The sequence below is a fragment of the Anomaloglossus baeobatrachus genome, unplaced genomic scaffold (assembly GCF_048569485.1).
Source record: "Anomaloglossus baeobatrachus isolate aAnoBae1 unplaced genomic scaffold, aAnoBae1.hap1 Scaffold_139, whole genome shotgun sequence".
Taxonomy (NCBI): Eukaryota; Metazoa; Chordata; class Amphibia; order Anura; family Aromobatidae; genus Anomaloglossus; species Anomaloglossus baeobatrachus.
The window spans coordinates 96,253-119,292 of NW_027441909.1; the positions used below are offsets into that span (position 1 = coordinate 96,253).

At 47.9% G+C, this 23,040-nt stretch overlaps 1 pseudogene; it reads right to left on the reverse strand.

Annotated features, from left to right (window-relative positions):
* LOC142260607 (germinal-center associated nuclear protein-like) overlaps positions 1–23,040 on the reverse strand; it is an 88,209-nt pseudogene that overhangs the window by 50,494 nt on the left and 14,675 nt on the right.

The following is a 23,040-nucleotide window of genomic DNA, read 5'->3' on the forward strand; positions in this document are numbered from 1 at the left end:
GGCTGAGTTAGCGGACGAGGCGGAAGGCTTAGAGGATGACCAGTTGGAGGAACGAAAGGAACGAAACCTCGATTGATTCCTACCCTGGGCAAGTTTCCTGGTCTTAGTTTGTGGCATGGAAGTACTCCTCCCGCCAGTAGCTTCTTTAATGATTTCATCCAGCTGTTCACCAAACAGCCGTGAACCAGCAAAAGGGAGCCCAGCAAGAAACTTCTTGGACGAAGCATCTGCCTTCCACTCTCGAAGCCACAAAATCCTGCGGATAACAAGAGAATTAGCTGAAGCCACCGCAGTGCGGTGAGCAGCCTCTAGCATGGCAGACATGGCATAAGATGAAAAGGCTGAAGCCTGAGCAGTTAAGGTAACCATCTCAGGCATAGATTCCCTGGTGAGGGAATGCATCTCCTCTAGAGAAGCAGAGATGGCTTTGAGAGCCCACACTGCTGCAAAAATCGGGGAAAACACGGCCCCCGCAGCTTCGTACACAGATTTGGCCAGAAGGTCAATCTGACGGTCAGTGGAATCCTTAAGTGAGGTGCCGTCAGCCACCGACACAACGGTCCGGGCTGATAGCCTAGACACCGGAGGGTCTACCTTTGGGGAGTGAGACCACTCCTTGACCACCTCAGGTGGAAATGGAAACCGGTCATGAGAACCACGCTTTGGAAAGCGTTTGTCAGGGCAGGCCCTGGGTTTGGTCACAGCGGTCTGAAAACTGGAGTGGTTAAAGAACACACTCTTCACTCTCTTAGGCGAGGTAAACTGATGTTTTTCTGCCAAAGAGAGTTGCTCCTCTGATACTGGCGGATTGAGATCCAGCACAGAATTAATAGAAGCAATCAAATCACTAAGATCTGAGTCACCCTCAGAGAAATCGATGGGATACATAGCCTCCGAGCCCCCAGTGAGAGCATCCTCCTCATCTTGAGAGTCAGCTCTTGAGACAGAGCCGTGGGATGGGGAGGGGGAGGAAACCCTGCGCCTTCTCTTAGAAGGACAAGGTCTGGGATCAGATGATGAATCCTCCGTGAGCTCTGATGGACGGAGGTCAGAGGATAGGAGTCCTCTGTCAAGAGTATTAGAGGCACCCTGAGAGGGGGCCTGATGCATATTCATCAAAGTCCTGGACAAAAGTCCCATGGACTCAGCAAATGACTGGGATATGGACCTAGAAAAGGACTCTACCCAGGCCGGGGGTTCAATCACAGGTGCAGCAGCAGCCTGAGAGACCACAGGGGGTGAGACTCCAGGCTGTGGCACCAAGTTAGAGCAACCATCACAGTGTCGATAAATGCTCGGCTCAGGCAGCAGGAGCTTACATGCAGTGCATGCAGAATAAAGCTTCGGAGCCTTGCTCCTTGTGTGAGACATGCTGCTGGAGTGGGGGCTTTGCAGAGAATGAACTCCAGGGAGAATATACAGAGGTCCACAACCGGAGACCGGCTGTGGCTTACAAGACCGCTGAGCGCGGTGTTGTGTGCCCTCCAGATCCCGAAACCCGGTCCCCCAGAGCGCAGCACCTCAGCAGAGATGCAGAATGCAGGATGTCCCAGAGCAGAGTGAACTCTGCCTGAGAAATGGAGGGGGCGGGACTAGGGGCGTTCCTATAAAAGAGCGGGAACTGGAGGGCTATAGAGACCTGCCGGGAAGGAGGGACGCCCCAGCAGTGGGGAGTGTTCCTCCCCTGTGTAGAACGGCCGCCGGGAGGAGCCGAACCTGTCCCTCTGCATGAGTGACATGCGAGGGCAGGAAAACTAAACTAGGCCTCCGGCGAAGCCGGGGCCTAAATTTAAGCGGCGAGGCCGACAAGCAGGCACCATCGGCGCGGTTCTCAGGCAAAAGCTGGAGAACCCGCCGGAAAAGTTAAAAACAATCACATACAGCATACTCTCCCCTTACAATAAAGAACCGGGACCCCCAACATAAACGTCTCAGGTACTTAGCTGCTGAGACGCAGGGCCATGTCCCTGGGGATGAGTGGTTCGGTCCAACAGAATCCTCAAGGGGCTGTGGATGGAGACCTGACTCCTGCCAGGCATGGAGACCGTGCTGGCTCCCACTTCAAGCCAGAGCCCAGAAGGGATGGTGAAGGAGCGCGGCATGTAAGGCTTCAGCCTTGTAAATCAACCTTAACAACACCGCCGACACAGTGGGGTGAGAAGGGACATGCCGGGAGTCCAGACATGGACCCGCTTTTCTTCAAACTCTTTCCAAAAGTCAAACAATCAGATGAGAATGCATGTGTGGATGTATGACCTCCTGAACACAAAGCGATAAACTGGCTAGGACTGGCTACCAGGGGGTGTATAAGCTCAGAGGGAGGAGCTACACTTTTAAGTGTAGTACTTTGTGTGTCCTCCGGAGGCAGAAGCTAAACACCCATGGTCTGGGTCTCCCAAAGGAACGATAAAGAAAGGGAGAGACGTCATTTTCCAGAAAATCGTTTTTTCTGGGTGAGCTCTCTGCTTGACCAGAATGGCGGTAAAGTTAGAATTATTAGAAAAATATCTTGGACTCACTTAGGATTTTTAAGCAAACTGTTTTTGAAACCGCCGCAGGCGTATCTTCTTCTACCGATAGAGTCTGGTGAACATCCGAGACTAAACTGTCAACCATCTCCCGGATATCGGATGCCTGCTCCGCGTCCAGGTCCAAGTCGGAGTTCGACTCTGGAGACATATCATTGTAGGCAGACTCTGACGCAGAATCGGACTCGGGAGTCATCGTGTGATGTGGATGGGCTGCATGTGTAGACCCGTTTAGAGGATTTCTTCTGGATCCTGGTGGGGACCCTATCCTGAGCCTGGGGTGCAGGGTCGTTCTGGTCCTCCGAGGTAGCCTGAGGAGCAGGGTCGTCCTGGTTCCCCGAGGGAGGTTGGAGAGCTGGTAGGTGCTGTAAGAACGAAACCAGGGACTGGGAGACTTTGGTTAGGTCAGCTACCGATTGTGAGAGAAAGGAAGCCCACTTGTGGGGGACGCAAGAGTCCTCATCCACGGGGGAATCCTGGGATGTCACCACGACTGGGGCATCGCAGTCCTGACACAGGTGGGGGGATGGGGGATTCTGATTGCAGGACGTGCAACCTAAGTAACGCACTATAAGGGGAGTGTGGGTCTCCCGGGCTTTTGAATTAGACATAATGCAAAGCGATGCAGTAATCTGCTAGCTCTCTTTAACTTCTATGGAAGTTATAGAGTCTCCTAGTGCGGACAAGGGCTACCCTTCAGTATTATTCCAGTAAATAGTTCGAACCCGCAGCACCAAGCCTCCTGAGCAAGTAGAGCTTACCCAGTCCAGACCCTGAAGCAGAAAGCTGCTGGCTGTGTCCCCCGGGCAGAATGTCGCTTCCCCTAGGATGGCGCTACTGTCGTGGGCGTATCAGCAGCCTGAGGGTTTCAGAGCCGGAAAACAGCCTGTGCTGATATCCTCCTGCAGAGCTGTGAGGAGCAGATAGAGCCCTCACCTTTGTGGGGGCGGGATATCTGCCTGTATGCACGAGGCTCCCAGCGTTATGCAGAGATGGAGCGGCCCCCACCTTGCGGGGGCGGGGCTTCATACAGAGCAGCTGAAGCAGAGAGACCCTCTCCCCGCCGCTCCAAGCTGAACAGGACTTGCCTGGAGATGATGTTCCCTACCTTCGTCCAGAGCATCCGTTGGAAGCCGCGCCAGCTGGGTAAGAACCTGGAGGTACGCAGACTTCAGCTCAGCTGCATCGCATCATGCAGCAAATAGGCAGACGGCAGGCTTGATCCGGGTCTTGGAACTGCCGAATGTCGCCACTCTCGGTGCCGCTTGTCTAGAATCGTGACAAGGGGGAGCCTGGGAGGACGTAAATATGGGGGGCTCTGAGCACCAGGGTGACGCAGAGAGTCATCGTCCGGTAATTTAGGAAGAGGGGAGACCTGGCGGCGGAGCCACCCTGTGACCCTCTTTAGTGGGAGAGCAGGAGTGTGGCACACCCTGTCGCCCATCTGTGAGAATAGAACAGAAAAGAGGTTAGTGGGCTAAAAAACGCGCCCGAACTGGGAAAAAAACGTAAAAGTCAAAAGGGCCTGAAAAGAGGCCCATGTCCACCTCCTAGGACACTAAGCAAAAAACTGGCTTACTTCCTGGTCAGTCACAGGGTATATACTGCGGAGGAGGAGCTAACTTTTTTTCTTAAGTTTGCCTAGTGTCAACCTCCTGGTATCAGCAGCATATACCCATGGTCCTGTGTCCCCCAATAAGGTGAGAGAGAAATAAGGGTTGCATCCTGATTGTAAAAGACAACCAATCAGACTTTTAAGGCATTTTTATACTCTATTTAGAATGTATTTGACAATATCATCTAGTAAACAAAATGTGCTAATGTTCCTTTGCGTGCTCCTGAGAGATACCCTATAAAGCATTAAGGAGAAGAAATAGATATACCCAAGTGCAGCTGAGATGTATTCTGACACACTTTGGATGACAGGAGCACTCAATTCTTTCATGGCATCCTCCAAAACATCGTCCAGGACATAAGCCACATCCTGCATAAAACAAAAGAATCTCTGTTTAGGTGTATAAGCACATAGTCAAAATGAATATTTATTGGTTCCAAGCAAATGGAGCTGCACACGGATGCAGTAATGTCGGTAATTGGTGGTTGCGAAAGGCCCAAGAAATCTCAGATTTGTGTGAATGTGGTGTTAAATAAATATTTGGAGCCATCAAATTTCTTTTGAAAGAAGGGTTGCCTATACAAGACCACATTTTTCTGACTTCCTAATCCGCCATGTTACAAATGTGAAATTATCTTAACACCAGTATAGGATGGTATTTTGTAGTACCTCTTCACTGAATTTTGGCTTGGGAGGAGATGGTGGTGGCTCAGGGGGCAGGATGGGCTGAAACACAGCTTGAGCAGGCACAGAACTGGACTCCTTGGCATCAGGCATTGGAAGTACAGCAGGACGTTTCGTTTCTTCAAGAGCAGGTTTTTCTGTTGATATACAAGCAAGTTAATGAAGATCGAAACTAAAATCAGGAGTCACGGAAAATCTACATATAAAAATCCAATTAATTTGTATGTTATTAGATGTGCCATAAAGTCCCTTTCTAGAGGAGACTGCACCAATAGGCACTACCACTAGGAGGTCAACACTAGGTAGAAAAAAGCTTTGGCCTTTGCCTGGAGGGCTATGCCCTCTCCTCAGGCACAAGGCAGCCAAAAGCAATAAGAAATGAAAGAAAAAAAATAAACAAATCTAAACAACCAGGAACCAGAACTCAGGAAAGAGAACAATGCCCATAGGCAACTAGAACGGACAATGGAAAAGTGGAAATAAAAATAGTGTGGGATCTGTGTCCTGCAATGTAAGTAACATGAAAATCATTTACAAAAACTGGATTTTCTCGCTAATAGCACTGGAGGATACCGCACCATGGGGCATCATAGATCAAATGTCCCAGAAAGTGAGTATTACCAAAAAACTTGACCGTGCAGATCACCAAGGGCATGGTGGCTCGCAACACTGGGTGATCACTAACACTTAAAGGGAACCTGTCATCAGAAATTTAGCTTGAAACCTAAAAGCTTCCCCCTCTGCAGCTCCTGGGCTGCATTCTAGCAAGGTTCCTGTTGTTTATGTGCCCCCTTTCTGACCAAAATAAAGACTTTATAAAGTGGTACCTTTTTGTATTCAAATCGTGATAATGGTACACGGGGGAGGGCTCTCTGGTGGCCATTAGTCTGCCTCAAAGTCGCTTTAGGCCGTCCTCATCGCTCCATTCCATACTTCAGGACGCCGCCCACTGCGCCCGAGGTGCCGCGCATGCGAGGACCGCTGGTGACGTGTGCGCAGGCACGAGGTTATGGGCGGCGCTGTGATTGCATTGCAAGTGCCCACCCATTATCTCGTGGCCACGCTCTCCCCTCTGCCTCCAGCGTTCTGCGCAAGCGCTGGCCAGATGACCCGACGTTGGAAAGTTCTGCGCAGAACGCTGGAGGCAGAGGGGAAAGGGCGGGCACCCTGAAGTATGGAATGGAGCGATGGGGACGGCCTAAACCGACAGGAGGCAGACTAACGGCCACCAGAGAGCCCGCCCCCGTGTACCATTATCAAGATTTGAATACAAAAAGGTACCACTTTATAAAGTCTTTATTTTGGTCAGAAAGGGGGCACATAAACAACAGGAACATTGCAAGAATGCAGCCCAGGAGCTGCAGAGGGGGAAACTTTTAGGTTTCAAGCTAAATTTCTGATGACAGGTTCCCTTTAAGCAATAGAATGAACAAGTGTGAGAGCTAAAAAAAAATATAATAAAGGGAGCTCCCAGTTCCGGGAGACCGAGAGGTGTGATGGGAGAACAATGCTCCACAAACGGAGAGACTATTTTTGGAGGTTAGCCCCTATCAATGATAAAAAGACTAGCCTTGAAGCAAAGCTGGGTAAATCAACAATGGAGATCTCTGGAAAATAGGACAAGTCTAAAGGTACCGTCACACTAAGCAACTTACCAGCGATCCCAACAACGATAGGGATCGCTGGTAAGTTGCTAGGAGGTTGCTGGTGAGATGTCACACTGCGACGCTCCAGCGATCCCACCAGCAACCTGACCTGGCAGGGATCGCTGGAGCGTGGCTACACGAGTTGCTGGTGAGCTCACCAGTGACCAGCCCCCAGCGCCGCGTGGAAGATGCTGCGCTTGGTAACTAAGGTAAATATCGGGTAACCAACCCGATATTTACCTTGGTTACCACCGCACGGAGCTACACGTGCAGAGAGCAGGGAGCAGCGCACACTGAGCGCTGGCTCCCTGCTCTCCTAGTTACAGCACACATCGGGTTAATTACCCGATGTGTGCTGCAGCTACAGGTGCACAGAGCAGGGAGCAGCGCACAATGCTTAGCGCTGGCTCCCTGCTCTCCTAGTTACAGCACACATGGGGTTAATTACCCGATGTGTGCTGCATCTAAATGTGCACAGAGCAGGGAGCAGCACACAATGCTTAGTGCTGGCTCCCTGCTCTCCTAGTTACAGCACACATGGGGTTAATTACCCGATGTGTGCTGCATCTAAATGTGCACAGAGCAGGGAGCAGCACACAATGCTTAGTGCTGGCTCCCTGCTCTCCTAGTTACAGCACACATGGGGTTAATTACCCGATGTGTGCTGCAGCTAAATGTGCACAGAGCAGGAGCCGGCACTGACAGTGAGAGCGGTGGAGGCTGGTATCGAAGGTAAATATCGGGTAACCAAGGACAGGGCTTCTTGGTTACCCGATGTTTACTGTGGTTACCAGCCTCCGCAGAAGCCGGCTCCTGCTCCTGCACATTTAGTTGTTGCTGTCTCGCTGTCACACACAGCGATCTGTGCTTCACAGCGGGACAGCAACAACTAAAAAATGGCCCAGGACATTCAGCAACAACCAACGACCTCACAGCAGGGGCCAGGTTGTTGCTGGATGTCACACACAGCGACATCGCTAGCAACATCACAAAAGTTGTTCGTTACCAGCGATGTTGCTAGCGATGTTGCTTAGTGTGACGGGGCCTTAACATCCAGATTAATTCACAAAGGTGGATTGATGGGAGCAAAGATCATGAGGGTTCACCAAGAGAAGAGGAAAGTCTCCTAGTCATTCTCTGAGTATTGCCAAGAGCTAAAGTTAGAGTTTGCATTAGAAGTGGTAATTTGAAAAAAGCAGTTCCCATGAAAGAGACACGATGTAGAGTCTCACCTACTGGCTTAAATGAGACGGCGAGCTTCAAGCCCCATTTATAAATATGAAAAAATTTGTAATCCTTTTTAATCTACTTTTTCATTTATATAATTTAATCCTGTGTGCACCACAATATGTTTATATTTGCAACATAGTAGTCTAATTTTTGTTCCATCTAATTCTAGCTCCTATGATTTGCATGAAGCAGCACTTTAAAATCTTCATTTGCTGATATACCTGATCAGTATGGCTGAATATTATATCCATATTACATCTAAAGGCCCCGTTACACGCAACGACATTACTAACGAGAGGTCGTTGGGGTCACGGAATTCGTGACGCGCATCCAGACTCGTTAGCGACGTTGTTGTGTGTGACACATACGAGTGACTGCTAACGATGCAAAATACTTACCAAATCGTTGATTGTTGACACATCGTCCATTTCCCAAATATCGTTGCTGGTGCTGGACGCAGGTTGTTCGTCGTTCCTGAGGCAGCACACATCGCTACGTGTGACACCCCAGGAACGACGAACACCACCGTACCTGCGTCCTCCGGCAATGAGGTGGGCGTGACTTTCATGCGGCTGCTCTCCGCCCTTCCGCTTCGATTGGACGCCTGCCGTGAGACGTCGCTGTGACGCCGCACGAACCGCCCCCTTAGAAAAGGGGCTGTTCGCCGGCCACAGCAACGTCGCTAGGAAGGTAAGTATGTGTGACGGGTACTAGCGATTTTGTATGCCACGGGAAGCGATTTGCCAGTGACGCACAAACGACGGGGGCGGGTGCTTTCACGAGTGACATCGCTAGCGATGTCGCTGTGTGTAAAGACCCCTTAAGGCATTGACATCTGATACAAGAAAAGAAGATGAGGGAAAAGAACCCACTGATTTACTATATCATAATGTCTTTAAAATTCTATCGAGTGATGTATTTATATATTTCCTTGTGTCTTCATTATATCTATACATTCTATTTACTATTGTGATTTTTACGGTTTCCATACAGTCATTTGGATATGCTGTATATATTTTGAACAGGTGGTGGCACATATTGGGCATGCGCAGTAGTGCCGTAATTGAAAAGTGCCCCTAAGCTCGTCTTGGCTGGATACATGTGACCGTGTGGTCATATGAGTGGAGACACACACATGTTCCTTCGTTGCCCAGGTCCCTGATGATGCCGGGATGCGGGTCTTCCATCATGTCGTGTCATCATAACGATGTTGTGCCCACACACCACCTGACCTATCGCGACTGACACACTGCATTTTATGCTAACATGCCCCTTTCGGCCATCTTTTTCTAATACATCTCTAGTTGCTCTATACAACCTGCATTGTGTACCAGGTGTAATGCTCACATGCACCTTAGTAATTATTTTACAGGAGATATATATATATAACACTTACTCTATACACTTATCTCCTGATGAAACTAGTATAGCGGTGAACCGCACATTGGGTTCATCTGTGCCTATCTGCATGTCACAAGGTATTTATAGGAGGCTGTACATATGGATCCTTACAACACATCATAAAATACTAATCATGTATAATCTATGCAGTATTTTTTTGACAAAAATCCTATTAAGCAGAGCTGTCATTCCATGTCTTATTCTCTGTGCATGTTGTTTTCCTAATACACTAATTGTTATTGTAGTTCTTTTACAATCATATGCGCACTGATCATTCTCCGCTAATTCATATATTATGGACATTGGCAGATAGACCTTTGTTTACCGTGTCATTGTTGCTGCACCTATTTTGGGTACTGTGCTCCTCCTCACCTATAATATTTGATAGTATGACAATCATGATCTGTACTTAACTATATAGTTCCTATTTTTCTAATCTAATTAGCAACTACAGAAAAAATAAAATCTACTGTGGTTCTCGGTTATATCGATAAGTTTGCATATTTGTGGTTTTGAGAAAATAGTAATTTAAATATTTCAGTAATTAGTTTTTATTTTAGGTTTTTAACTTGGTTATAAGAAGAAAAAAAAAGAAAACACTTTCCCGGTGGCATCCTTTTTACTTACCTGTTGGTATTGCAGGTTCATAACTGCTGATACTTCCAGTATATTTATTCTGGGCATCAAAGCTGCAAACCGGCATATGCAAAAAAAACTGTGGGAGTGGAGCTCCATTCACAATTTCCCCTATAGACATTTGCCGCTTAGAACTGATATAGGAGCTCCTCTTTGGCTGCAAAGGAACCAAAGGCTCAACAAATGCAGCACGATTCAGCTCTACAAAACTTTCAAGAAAAAAAGAAAACAAACATTAATTATCAAAGACAATTAAGACTGTATATTCCAGAGATTTCCAATCTTAAGACACACTTACCCTTCACTAACACTTAAGCCATAGGATGCAAGAAAATCTATAGCTTCCTCAGTATCATGGAAAGAGAGGAGACGAACCATGTTTTCTAGAGGAAATAGTGTGGGTCTCTGATAACTGGCTGTGTACGCTACATTCAAGGCACGCAATGCATCTCTTCGTATCTGGGAGAGACACAGATAAAGCATTAAATTGCACCCAGAAACAAATTAAAAAGTTTAAGCTTTGACCAGAGTAATCTATTACCTGGGGGAAATAACAATGTAATATGCAGCTGTTAAGGTAAGATGCAGAACGGACAAGCTTGAAGAATCGGACAAAGTTAGTGCTATTTAGCGCTGCGAACACTTGGACGGCATACTTCACTTCTTCTGCGTTGCGAACAGACTCTGGAAACTGTTGCACTTCTCTGAAGAAAAAAGAAAAAATGTATTCAATTTAGGCAATTTCAAAAAGAAGATTTTTGTGTACTCACCGTAAAATATTTTTCTCTGAACCTTCATTGGGGGACACAGGACCATGGGTGTATGCTGCTGTTGCCAGGAGGTTGACACTAGACACCATGCAAACTAATAAGAAAAAAAAGTTAGCTCCTCCTCCGCAGTGTACACCCTGTGACTGACCAGGAACCAAGCCAGTTTAGTGCATAAGCAGTAGGAGAAGCTGTAGCTATAGTTATTCAAGAAATAAGAAATTACCATTCCAAAACAAGGCAAGTGCTGTGTTCCCCAATGAAGGCTCAGAGAAAAAGATTTTACGGTGAGTACACAAAAATCTTCCTTCCTTTCTCTCTTGACTTATTGAGAGACACAGGACCATGGGACTTCACAAAGCAGTCCCTGGGAGGGAAAAAACCCTTAACAACTGGTAAAGTCAGAACAACAGACTGACCGTTAACTATAAAAGGTAGTAAAGAACTGAGACGATTCCTTCCAAGTCAGAGGTGAGTCACCGCCGCTTGCAGAACCTGTCTTCCCCAGGGCAGCATCCGCAGAGGCCTGCGTATGCACCCTGTAGAACCTGGTAAACGTGTGGACGCTGGACCAGGTAGCGGCTTTGGAAAGTTGAACAGCCGAGGCTTGATGGCGAAAAGCCAAGGAAGCTCCCACCACTCGGGTGGAATGAGCCTTCACCCTTCCCGGGAGGTTGGCGCCCCTGACCCTGTAGGCCTCTTGGATAGCTGATCTAATCCAAAGGCCAATTGTGGATTTTGAGGCTGAGGCACCTTTCCTCTGCCCCTCCACTGAGGACAAAGAGTGTCTGATTTGCAAAACAGCGCAGTCCGAGAAACAAATCCTCAGAGCCCTGACAAGATCCAAGTTATGCAGAGCCTTTTCAAATGAATGGACCAGAGCCGGACAGAATGAGGGCAGGGCGATTTCTTCATTAAGGTGAAAGGGAGAAACTACCTTTGAGAGGAAAACAGTGAAGGCTGGAGTACTAGCTTGTCCTGGTGGGAAACCAGGTAGGGAGCCTGATGTGACAGGGCTCCCAATTCCGAAACTCGCCTGACAGACGTGATAGCCATTAGAAACACAACTTTCCAGGAGAGTAATAGGAGAGAGATTTCGAGCAGAGGTTCAAAAGGCGATTGCTGGAGGATCCCTAAAACCAAATTAAGGTCCCACGGATGCAGAGGCTGATGAACGGGAGGAACTAGATGGGCTACACCCCCTTTAAGTTGTAAGCGGCGACTTTCCACTTTGTTCACACCATGAAAGAAAAGATCTTCAGGTTCTATGATAAATGCGAGCCGAGGAGAGCTTTCTGAGATTTATCATAGTGGAAAAGACCTTGGGGGAGTAGACCAGCTCTGGCTAGAATCCAGGATTCAAGAGCCACGTCGTCTAACGCAGCCTTGCGGAGTTCTGGTGGCAAATCGGCTCCTGTGACAGAAGATCTGGGCAGTCGGGAAGCCGTCAGAGTGTCGCCTGGTAATTGGACGAGCTCCGAGTACAAGGCCCTCCTGGGCCAATCTGGTGCCACCAATATCACAGAGACTCCCTCCGCCTTGACCTTCTTGATCACCCTCGGAATGAGGGGAAGCGGAGGGAATATGTAAGGGAGACGAAACTGCGACCACGGCAGGACCAGGGCGTCGGAGTGCATTGCGTGTGGGTTGCGAGATCGGGCTAGGAAGGGGAGGACCTTGGTGTTTTGGCGAGATGCCATGAGGTCCACGTCTGAAGGACCCCACCTGTGACAGATCTGTTGGAACACCTCGTCGTGGAGGGACCACTCTTCCGCTGCTAGACCTTGTCAGCTTAGGAAGTCCGCGGCCCAGTTCTCTACTCCTGGGATGTGAACCGTGGAGATGGCAGAGGCATGAGTCTCTGCCCAACGAAGGATCTTTTGAATTCTTCATCGCTGCTAAGCTGCGGGTCCCTCCTTGATAACTTATGTATGCTACAGCAGTGGCATTGTCGGATTGAATCCGAACAGGGAGACCCGAGAGGAACCCTGAAGGGCCAGAAGGATGGTCCTTGACTGTAAAATGTTGATCGGTAGGGTGCGTTCCAGGAGAGACCAGCGACCCTGAACCGTGTGATGATGGAATATAGCTCCCCAATCTATCAGGCTGGCCTCTGTCGTGACTACTTGCCAGTGAATCGGGAGGAAGTATCTCCCTTGGGAGAGCGAAGAGTGATGGTCCCACCAGAGTAGGGGGTGAATCAGCCTCTGGGAAAGAATAACAGGTCGGTCTAGGGAAGCCAGTTTCCTGTCCCACGCTGAAGGGAGAACCAGCTGAAGAGGACGAAGGTGAAACTGAGCGAACGGGATGGCTTCCATCTCCGCCACCATCTTCCCCAAAGTTCTCATCCAGAACTGCAGAGGTAGCCTGCGATTGCGCCGGAGGAACTGAATGCCCTGCCTCAGAGAGGTCCGTTTCTCTACTGGTAGAAACACCCAAGCTCGAGAAGTGTCTAGGACCATGTCCAAAAAGACGAGACGTTGAGATGGGACTAAAGACTACTTTTGGCGGTTGACGAGCCAGCCCAACCTCGAGAGAGTGTCCAAGCAGATTTGCACACTCTCTGAGAAGGCAGGAAATGACTGTTTGTTTATGAGGAGGTCATCCAGATACGGGATGACTACAATGCCTCTGGGGCGAAGCACGGTCATGACAGCGAACAAGTAGGTGTCTTGTATATCAATGGAGGCCAGGAATTCTCCCGGTTCCATGGACACAATCACAGACCTTAGTGACTCCATGTGAAAGAGTCGAGTCCACACTGCCCTGTTTACCCTCCTCTTGAGACTTAAAATAGGACAGGCTGAGCTGTTCTATTTGGGGAACCAGGAAAAGGTTCGGGTAAAAGCCTGTGTAAAGTTGTTTGGTGGGAACTGGTATGATGACGCCTGCATCGCGAAGTGCTGCGATTGCCTGAGACAAGGCTCGATTTTGGGCCATGAATTTGGGAATGCATGATTGCAGGAAACGTCTCAGAGAAAGGTGAACTCGATTTTGTAACCGGTGGATACCAGTTCTCGCACCCAGGCGTCGTCTATGTAGGAAAGCCAGGCGTCCTGAAACAGGGAAATCTCTTGCGAGGTGTGCGCTTTGGGCGCTGTTGTGGAAGAGAGGTGCTCTTACCCCCTGTTGCACCATGCATGATCCTATCGAGTGTTTTGCCGAAAAGGCGAAACCATGAAAGGGTAATCCCGTCATGCACTCCACCCTTTTAGCCAGGGAGTCCGACGAATCACCACTGAGTTGCTGGCCACCGTGGCGGCATAATTTGCCGAGTCTAGGGTAGCGTATATAAAGGTATTTGGCGGCCATGGATATTTGGTCAATTAGCTCAATCAACTCGGAAGGCAAACCTTCTGCATGGAGGCCTCTCTGTAAACTTTTGCTCCAGACCGCAAGAGCTTTAGTAGCCCCCACTGAGGCAAATGAGGGACAGAGGGAGGAACCTGCCGCCTTAATAGACCGAGCCAGAGCCTCAACGGTGAGGTCGGTGGGTTCTTTGAGAGAGGCACTGTCTGAAATAGAGAGTACAGTGTGCTTGGCCAGTCGAGACACAGGAAGGTCAACAGGGAACTCTGCCCAATCCTTCACTAGCTCCGGTGAGAACGGATAGAGAAGGGAGAGGCACCGTTGCAAGGAAACGTTTTTTTCTGGGTGAGCTCTCTGCTTGACCAGAATGGCGGTAAAGTCAGGATTATTAGAAAAATATCTCAAGGCTTGCTGAGGTTTTTTCAAAGAAACCGTTTTTGAAGCCGTAGGCGGATCTTCCTCCACCGACAGAGTTTGGTTAACAGCCGAGATACGATTAAACCGTCGATCATCTGCCGGATATTGGACGCCTGCTCCGCGTCCAATTCCAGGTCGGAGTCCAACTCTGGAGACATACCGTAGGCCAACCCTGACGCAGAGTCAGACTCTGAGTCATCTTGGGATGAGGTTGGGTAGTGTGGAACCGTTTGGAGGATTTCTTCTAGATCCTAGTGGGGACCCTATCCTGAGCCTGAGATGCCGGGTTGTTCTGGTTATCAGAAGGCGCCTGGGGAGCAGGGTCGTCCTTGTTCTCCGAGGGATGTTATAGCTGGTAGGTGCTGTAAGACCGAAACCAGAGACTGGGAGACTTGGTTAGGTCAGCTACCGATTAGGAGAGGGAGGCAGCCCACTCAGCGGGAGTGCGAGAGTCCTCATCTGCAGTGGCGGGGGGATCCTGGGATGACACTGTGACTGGGGCATCGTGGTCCTGACACAGGGGGGGATGACTGGCCTGAGGAGAATTTCTGATTGCAGGACGTGCAAGCTGAGTAACGCACTATAAGGGGAGTCTGTGTCTTCCGCACTTTTGGATTAGATATAAAGTAAAGCAATGTAGTAATCTGCTCGCTTCCCTTAACTTCTATGAAAGTTATAGGGTCCCCTAGTACAGAGAAAGTCTAAACTTTTCAGTAAATAGCTGAAGCCCCGCAGCACCGAGCCTCCTGAGCAAGGAGAGCTTACCCCGTTCAGGCCCTGGCGCAGAAGTTGCTGGCTGTGTCCCCCGAGACCGAGAGAATAGCCGATTTCCCAAGATGGCGCTGCTGTCGTGGGCATATCTGCAGCCTGAGGGTGCCAAGCGGGAAAACAGCGGATGGAGCCCCCACCATTGTGGAGGATCTATTATCGGCCTGTATTCCCAGCGTTGTGGGAGAGAGGCAGCGGCCGCCACCTTTGTGGAGGAAGGATTAACGCTCTGTATTATCAGCCTGTATTCCCAGTGTTGTGGGAGAAAGGCAGCGGCCCCCACCTTTGTTGAGGAGGAATTATCGCCCTGTATTATCAGCCTGTATTCCCAGCGTTGTGGGAGAGAGGCAGCGGCCCCCACCATTGCGGGATGGATCTTTCTGCAGCGCGAGAACGACAGAGGAAGGGGGGGGGGCATGGCCCATGCCCGAGCAGGCCGTAGCCGGGAGCTAAATTAGCGCCTGGCCTGCGATACGCCAGGGATAGCGCAACACTGCAGCGCAGCGGGCGCTGAAGCAGGGAGACCTTCTCCCCCGCCGCTCCAACGCTGATCTGGACCTGCCTAGAGACGATAACGCTCCCTACCTGAGTTCAGGTGGTCTGTTGGAAGCCGCGCCGGCTGGGTAAGAACCTGGAGGGAAGAAGACTTCGGGTCAGCTGCTCCACGCAGCAGGTAGGCGGACGGCAGACTTGCATCCCAAGTTCTGAAACTGCCGAACGTTACCACTCTCGGCGCCGCTTGCCTAGAAGTGTGTTGAGGGGGAGCCTGGTCAGGAAATAGAAACGGGGGGCTCTGAGCACCAGGGTGACGCAGAGCATAGATCGTACGGCCACTTAGGAAGAGAAGAGACCTGGCGGTGAAGCCACCCTGTGTCCCTCTTCCCCCATACGGGGAGAGCAGGAGTGTAGAACACCCTGTCGCCCATCTGAGAATAGAACAGATAAAGGTTAGTGGGCTAAAAAATGCGCCCGAACCGGGAGAAAAAACGGAAGGGAACGGCATCAAAACAGGCCCATGTCCACCTCCTAGGAGATTAAGCAAAATCTGGCTTGGTTTCTGGTCAGTCACAGGGTGTACACTGTGGAGGAGGAGCCAACTTTCTTTCTTAATAGTTTGCATAGTGTGAACCTCCTGGCAACAGCAGCATACACCCATGGTCCTGTGTACCCCAATAAGGCAAGAGAGAAATATTTCTAAACAAGATGTGTAGCACAAGGAAGAATAAAAAAACAAATCCTAGATAAAATTAGGTAATCATTTATGGAACACTCACAATACAGCAATCAGAGGCAGTTTTACCTCTACACCAGTGAAGTGCAAGGGAACCAAAGACGGCTGGGTCCAGCAATCCAGGTAATGTCAAACCATTGATTACAAGCTCTATGGAAAGAGCTTATAAGCACCATATTCTTTGCCTAGGAAACCGTCCATCTGACAGGCTGCATCGGTGGTCGGTAATCTAGGCAACAAGCTTTACACAACAGAATTAAAAATCTCTCTTTGTTCTTGGGAATGGATGGGATTTTTAATAAGAAGCAAAATAGCAAAGGTTGTGGTTTTTACAAGCACTTTCCAAGTTTAACCATTGAAGATGTTGAGAGAAGCCTTTGTGTGGACTCTAATGGGATCTTTACACTAATTCAAAAAAGTCGCACTAGATATATTACAGCAGGGTTGAAAAACAATAATCCTCCTTTTTAGCCAAGGAAGAGTATGTGGCTGTTTTGCTTCACACAGAATTAATGATTTGAATGAAACAGTGAAGTTGTAGTAGAAAGGTCTGTAATAAAAATTACATTTATCGATCCGCTCTGTGCGTTCCAGTGAGCTTCAACTTTTCTGCAGACCCATCTACAGCTCCACCATCCAGTACATTTTAATGTAAATGATATTGTTCAGTTTTGCACATCACAATGAGCCTTCACACCAGACTGAGTGGCCCTAAGGGCTATGCTCTACCTACTGCATTCCTATGGCTTACAGCAACCAGAATGATGACAGCAAATCCGCAATCCCCGTACATTCGGCTGATAGATCAGGTCCAGAGACCTGGCAGTTGTGCCGGTATTGTGATCCAAACATGGTGCGTGTTTGATAGATGTGTGTAATCCTACTAATAGTGACCGCTGAAACCCTTTGGAAATTCCCCAAATCCATCAATAACAGCGGCAGACTCCTGCAACTCCCCAATAAGAACAGTACTGGCAGCCCACCCTTACACCCCCTATATTTCTATAACAAAGACAGTTGCAGACTCCTGAAAACACCCCCTGCCCAATATTTTCATAATAGCAGTGAAACACCTCGGTTACTTACCGGTAGCCGGTTTTTCCAGAACCCATGACAGCACCACGTGAGAGAGGGATCCGCCCAGCGAGGACAGGAAACCATTCTGAATAAAAGGGCGGTACCTCTCCCCTTCGTCAGTTGATTACCGAGAATGAGAGGACCTCCAACAATCGTTAGAACTTACTCCATCACCACTAAACACACATAAGCACCCCCAGAAGTGCACACCAAGGATGAGAAAGGGAGGGATTATATGGGTGCTGTCATGGGTTCTGGAAAAAACGGCTACCGGTAAGTAACCGTGGTGTTTTCCCCTCACCCTTGACAGCACCACATAAGAGATTTCCAGAGAAAACCTAATTAGGGAGGGACCACCGTATCAAGCACCCGTCTACCAAACGAAAGAGCAGCCGAGGAGGATAGGTCCAACCGATAGTGCCGGAAAAAAGTAGACTGTTAGGACCAGGTAGCAGCCCTACAAATTTGTTCAATAGATACCTGCGCACGTTCAGCCTAGGCCGCCGGTTTTCAGAATGGGGGTCCCCCATCAAGGACAGGAAACCAACTGACGAAGGGGAGAGGTACCGCCCTTTTATTCAGAATGGTTTCCTGTCCTCGCTGGGCGGATCCCTCTCTCACGTGGTGCTGTCATGGGTGAGTGAAAAATTGTTCTCTGTATAAAGGCAGCAAAGGAAAGCTTTCCTCATGCTGAAATAGACGGTAGATGAAATAACTCCTATTTCAAATTCCAGCCCGGCCGCTGCTTTACAGGTTGGGTGGTAACCCACACTCCAGTCAGTTGCACACGTCTTGTGTATAGTAATACGCATGTGGCTTTTTTTTTTTTTTTTGAAGGGTTTGTCCATATAATATATATTCTTATATATATATATTCTTTTATATATATATATATATATATATATATATATATATATATATATATATATATATAAAAAATCGTATGGCCTTTATAAACATCCATTTTAAGCCCTAACACTTTCATAATTTGCTGTATTGTAAAATTCTCTTCCGTTCTCTTTATCCGGTCTTTTTTTTTTTTTTCTTTACTTCCAGTGATGTTCCATTTAAGGAGAATCTCAAAAGGACGCCACAGAAGGATGGCCCTGCGGTAACTTCCCCACAGCTTCTCTCCCACCCAAGATAGGACATCATAAGGAGGAGGTGATGCTGCCATCAGTTACCATCACTTCTGTCAGTCTTCCCCTGATGATGTCCAATTCTGATGATGCAGAAGTGACAACAGTTTCAGTAGCCACCACACTTCTATCCCGGTCACCCTCATCTTCATTCATCGGAACCACAATCCCTGCTTCTAACACTGCAGTTTCTTTCCATAAACTAAGACGCCATCATAGGGCAGTGATAGAAGAAAGATGAGTGACAGCAGTGCCGTCCCACAGCTTTTATTACTGCCCTAAAACGAATAGTCATCATGAGGGATTTGCTTATGTCACTCACCCTGCTTCTATCAACACCCCTTCATGCCTCATTTCAGGGAAAAAGTTAGTGTCAAAAGCAGGGTGTCACGATGTGACTCTAGGAAAACGAGTCACACTAGGCTATCCCTAACTTTAGGATTACCCCTAATGGTGAAGCTGACCAAGTGTCGTGCCTGGCTATGCTCCTGACCCGAACTAATCTGATTTCCCCCCTCCCACCAGGGAAGGAAGGGGCAAGAGGCAGATAAAACACATACAAAAGGCAGACAGGGGAAAACCAAAAAACTCTGACATACTGAAAATTCAAGGAACAAACAAACAATAAGAGACTCAGGAGAAAAGCAAGCGCAGGAAGGTAGCAACAAAAAGAAGACAAGGGATACCTTCACAACTGCACTCAGAAACAAATACTACAGCCACCAGTTAGTCTGGATCACAAAACCTCCCCAGACCAGCTTAGAGAAACTACAGTGGGCATAAATGGTAAGATCTAGCCAGCATATATAGGAGGGGAGCAGATGTGATAGTTTCCTTTGATCACATGTTGTGTGGGAGCCAAACAAACAGACCAGCTGAGATTAACTCTTGCTAGCCTGCCTATGAACTACCAATCTGTTGGTCGAAGCCAGAGTCACCCTGCACTCATCAAAGACATCAGAGAAGTTATCAGGCGGAGTGTCAGAATCTGTAGTCTGAACAGATCCCGCCGCCATGATGGTTGGTGATGTATGTAAAAACCTCCATGTCATACAGGGCCTGAGGAGGTGGCGAGCAAAGATGGCGGGGGCAGAAGTGTGGTGTTGGCCACTGAAAATGCGGGAAGCAGCAGTTAAAAACTAAGGTCACGTTTTCCATCACCCCTCCTAAAACAGACCATCATCAGGAAGCGGCAATGATAGTAGCTGTAGTAAGAGACCTCAGCGCTGCCTCTAAATGACGTCCTTTTCCAGGAGGGGTGATAGAAGCTGCAGAGAAGTGACTTCAGGGCCAGCCTCCTATAGCGTCCTATTTGAGACATCAGGACAATGACCCAAAGCACACCTACAAATTATGCATGAACTATTTAGGGAAGAAGCAGGCAGCTGGTATTCTATCTGTAATGGAGTGGCCAGCCCAGATCTCAACCCTATTGAGCTGTTGTGGGTGCAGCTTGAAGGTATGGTGTGCAAAAAGTGCCCATCAAGCCAATCCAACTTGTGGAAGCGGCTTCTGGAAGCATGGGGTGAAATATTTCCAGATTACCTCCGCAAATTAACAGCTAGAATGCCAAAGGTCTGCAAAGCTGGAATTGCTGCAAAGGAGCATTCTGTGACGAAAGCAAAGTTTGAAGGAGAAAATTATTATTTCAAGTAAAAATCATTATTTCTAACCTCGTCAATGTCTGGACTATATTTTGTATTCATTATGCAACTCATTTGATAAATAAAAGTATGATTTTTCATGAGAAAAGACAAAATTGTCTTGGTGACCCCAAACCTTTGAACTGTAGTGTGTACATATATAGTACAGGCACCATTGACACTTCTATGGGCATTATTGTGACTTGTATGTACTTTTTCTATCGCTTTGGGAAACACAGGAGACCACGTGTGTATGCTGCTGACACTCGGAAAAAAAAGTTGACTCCTTTTCAGCATAGTTACCCACCAACCGGAGCCAAGGTGGTCAGGTTTGGCTTCCTGAAAGTAGGAGGTGGACATGGCGTCTGGGTTCCGACCCGTCTCTACCTTCAATCTTTCCAATTTTTCTTTCAGATTCTGCTTGTGAGGCAAACAGTGTAATTACCCACTTATCCCATCTAAAGTCTAAGAGAACAGGGTGAAACCTGTCACACAGTACCCTTTCTGGTTTGCAGGGCAAGACTCCAACCTCCAACACAGAAGAGGTGAGCAGGCAGACAGTCCTTGCCCCTTCCCCTCCAGCGCGATTGTCCACCACAGCGAGATGGTGCCAGGAGCAGACGGTCCACACTCCCAGGACCTCTATCCAGTCACTCAATGCATGAAAAGAAAGCAAGATTTTACCTGAGAATATCTCCCTTGTTGAGGTTGAGTAAAACACTGTAGCCCCTAAACTCAGGTTCACAAGGACAGGTCTCGCCATGATTTTGTAGGTCCTGGTACATTTCCTTTAGGCTCTGCAAACACTTTGTCAAATTCTCATTATTTATTTTGGGATCAAATGAGGACATCGGCTCCTCACAAAGCTCATATGCACAGTGAATGTGAAACCGCATACACTTCTCCATCAAAGACACAGTAAATTTATCACACAAGTGCTGCTGTGTAATATCCTAAAAAGAAAAGAAAAATAAGAAAAATTCTACACACCTAATATAAAACATGAGTCATTGCTAACCCTCGTTGCCCTGCTTTACCGTCCCATATCCTCCCCTTTAAGACTGGAGGGGAAAATAACATTTTTCACCTTTTTGCCTCAATCTGTCATTCCTTGTACAATTTCTCTGTATTTATATACTTCTCTATATTTTTACTTTCTTAAGGTCATTAATTAATTCATCTGCTTCTGGCACTTCACTGACTACCCACTTCTTAAAGGGATTGTCCAGATTTGAGATGAAAGTCTGCAGTCACTCTGGAGTTCTGAATCTTAACAGAGCATGAACCGTAAATCGGTCAGGATTCCCCGATGCCAATAGCAAAAGTGGGTGGTCACATGACCACAAATATAAGATTTACATACTTACGGCCACACTCATACTAGACATGAGCGGCCTTGCTCAATACAAGTGAATTGAGTGAGGTCGAGTAAGTCTAGTCGGCACGTGAATGCATGTATGCAAACTGAATACTAGTGGTCATATAAATACTTGCTCTCATCACCGGAGAATCCGGAGCGTGCATGCACTGTAAGGACTCAGAAGTTTAGTCACTAAAAGTGACTGCAGGCTTTCATCTAAAACCGTGACAAACCCTTTAACAAACTGAAGCCTTGCTTGAATAATGGTGGTGTCACACACAGCGACGACGACAACGACATCGCTGCTAAGTCGCCATTTTCTGTGACGTAGCAACAACTTCAACAGCGACGTCGCTGTGTGTGACACATTACAACGATCAGACCCCTGCTGCGAGATCGCTGCTCGCTCTTGAATATTTCAGGTCATTTTTTGATCGATTCTATCCCGCTGCGCCAAATGCATCCTTGTGTTTAACACAGCAGCAGCGACGGTCGCGACGACTTTGAAGGCAGTGACGTAGGACTGAAGGCAGGACACGGGCGTGTTTTTGCGGTGTATTTTACAACGCCCCCACGACTCCGATTGGTGGTCATAACAGCGTTCCGATTGGGTAACTTGCCGAAGGCGTTACAGTGATTTCATTTTTTAAGTTCCATTCTTTGTTCCACGTAGTAGAGTCTCTGTCTGGTGTTGCTAGTGTGTCGTTCTTTGTGTCTTCCTTTGTTTGGCATGGTCACCCAATCAGGCGCCGCTGTAGTGATCACCAATCGGAACAGAGGGGCGTGAAAAAGGCAACGCAAAAGCGCTGTAGCGATCACCAATCGGAACAGAGGGGCGTGAAAAGAGGCAACGCAAAACATGTCTAGGAGTAAACACCCCGCCTCTATCAAGGTCTGAGTCGTCGCACAGCGACGCGTGTGACACGTTCCAACGACCGTCGAGGTCGCTATGATCGCTGCTCCGTCTCTGCTGAAAATTACATGTTTGACAGCTAACTAGCGATCATGTAAGGTCGCTGTTACGTCACAGGAAATGGTGACGTAACAGCGACGTTGTTGTCGTTGTGTATGAACCCAGCTTAAGGGATCTATTAACACCATTTCTTTTTCTCTTTGTTTTCTCTAATCCAGTTATCACAAAAAAATAACAATTCTAGCAGCAAAGGGATCACATTATTCTGATTTATTTTTTTATTCCTAAACTACAGTAATATCTCTAAAATTAAACTTAGTTAACAATTTGACATTAGTCTGGTTAAAAAGTCATCCGGATTAGCCAAGAAAAACTATTTGATAAATACATAGCTTTCAGTAAAGCTTCTCACCTTCCGTATTCCACGTGTTCGGTTCCAAACAAAATCATACCAATCTCGGTAATTATCCTCTCCCTGATCCATGATATTGGTCACCATATAATCCATAGTCATACACAGCACTGGTAACGGGCGCAATTCATGTGCTAGGGGCTCCTCTTGATCTGCAGAAGATCGACTGTATTCTTTTATGGCAGCCGCATGGTCCAACTTTGAAAGGAAGGAATTATGCAAGTTATTTTCCATCCATAATGTAGACCATTAATAGTAAACAGA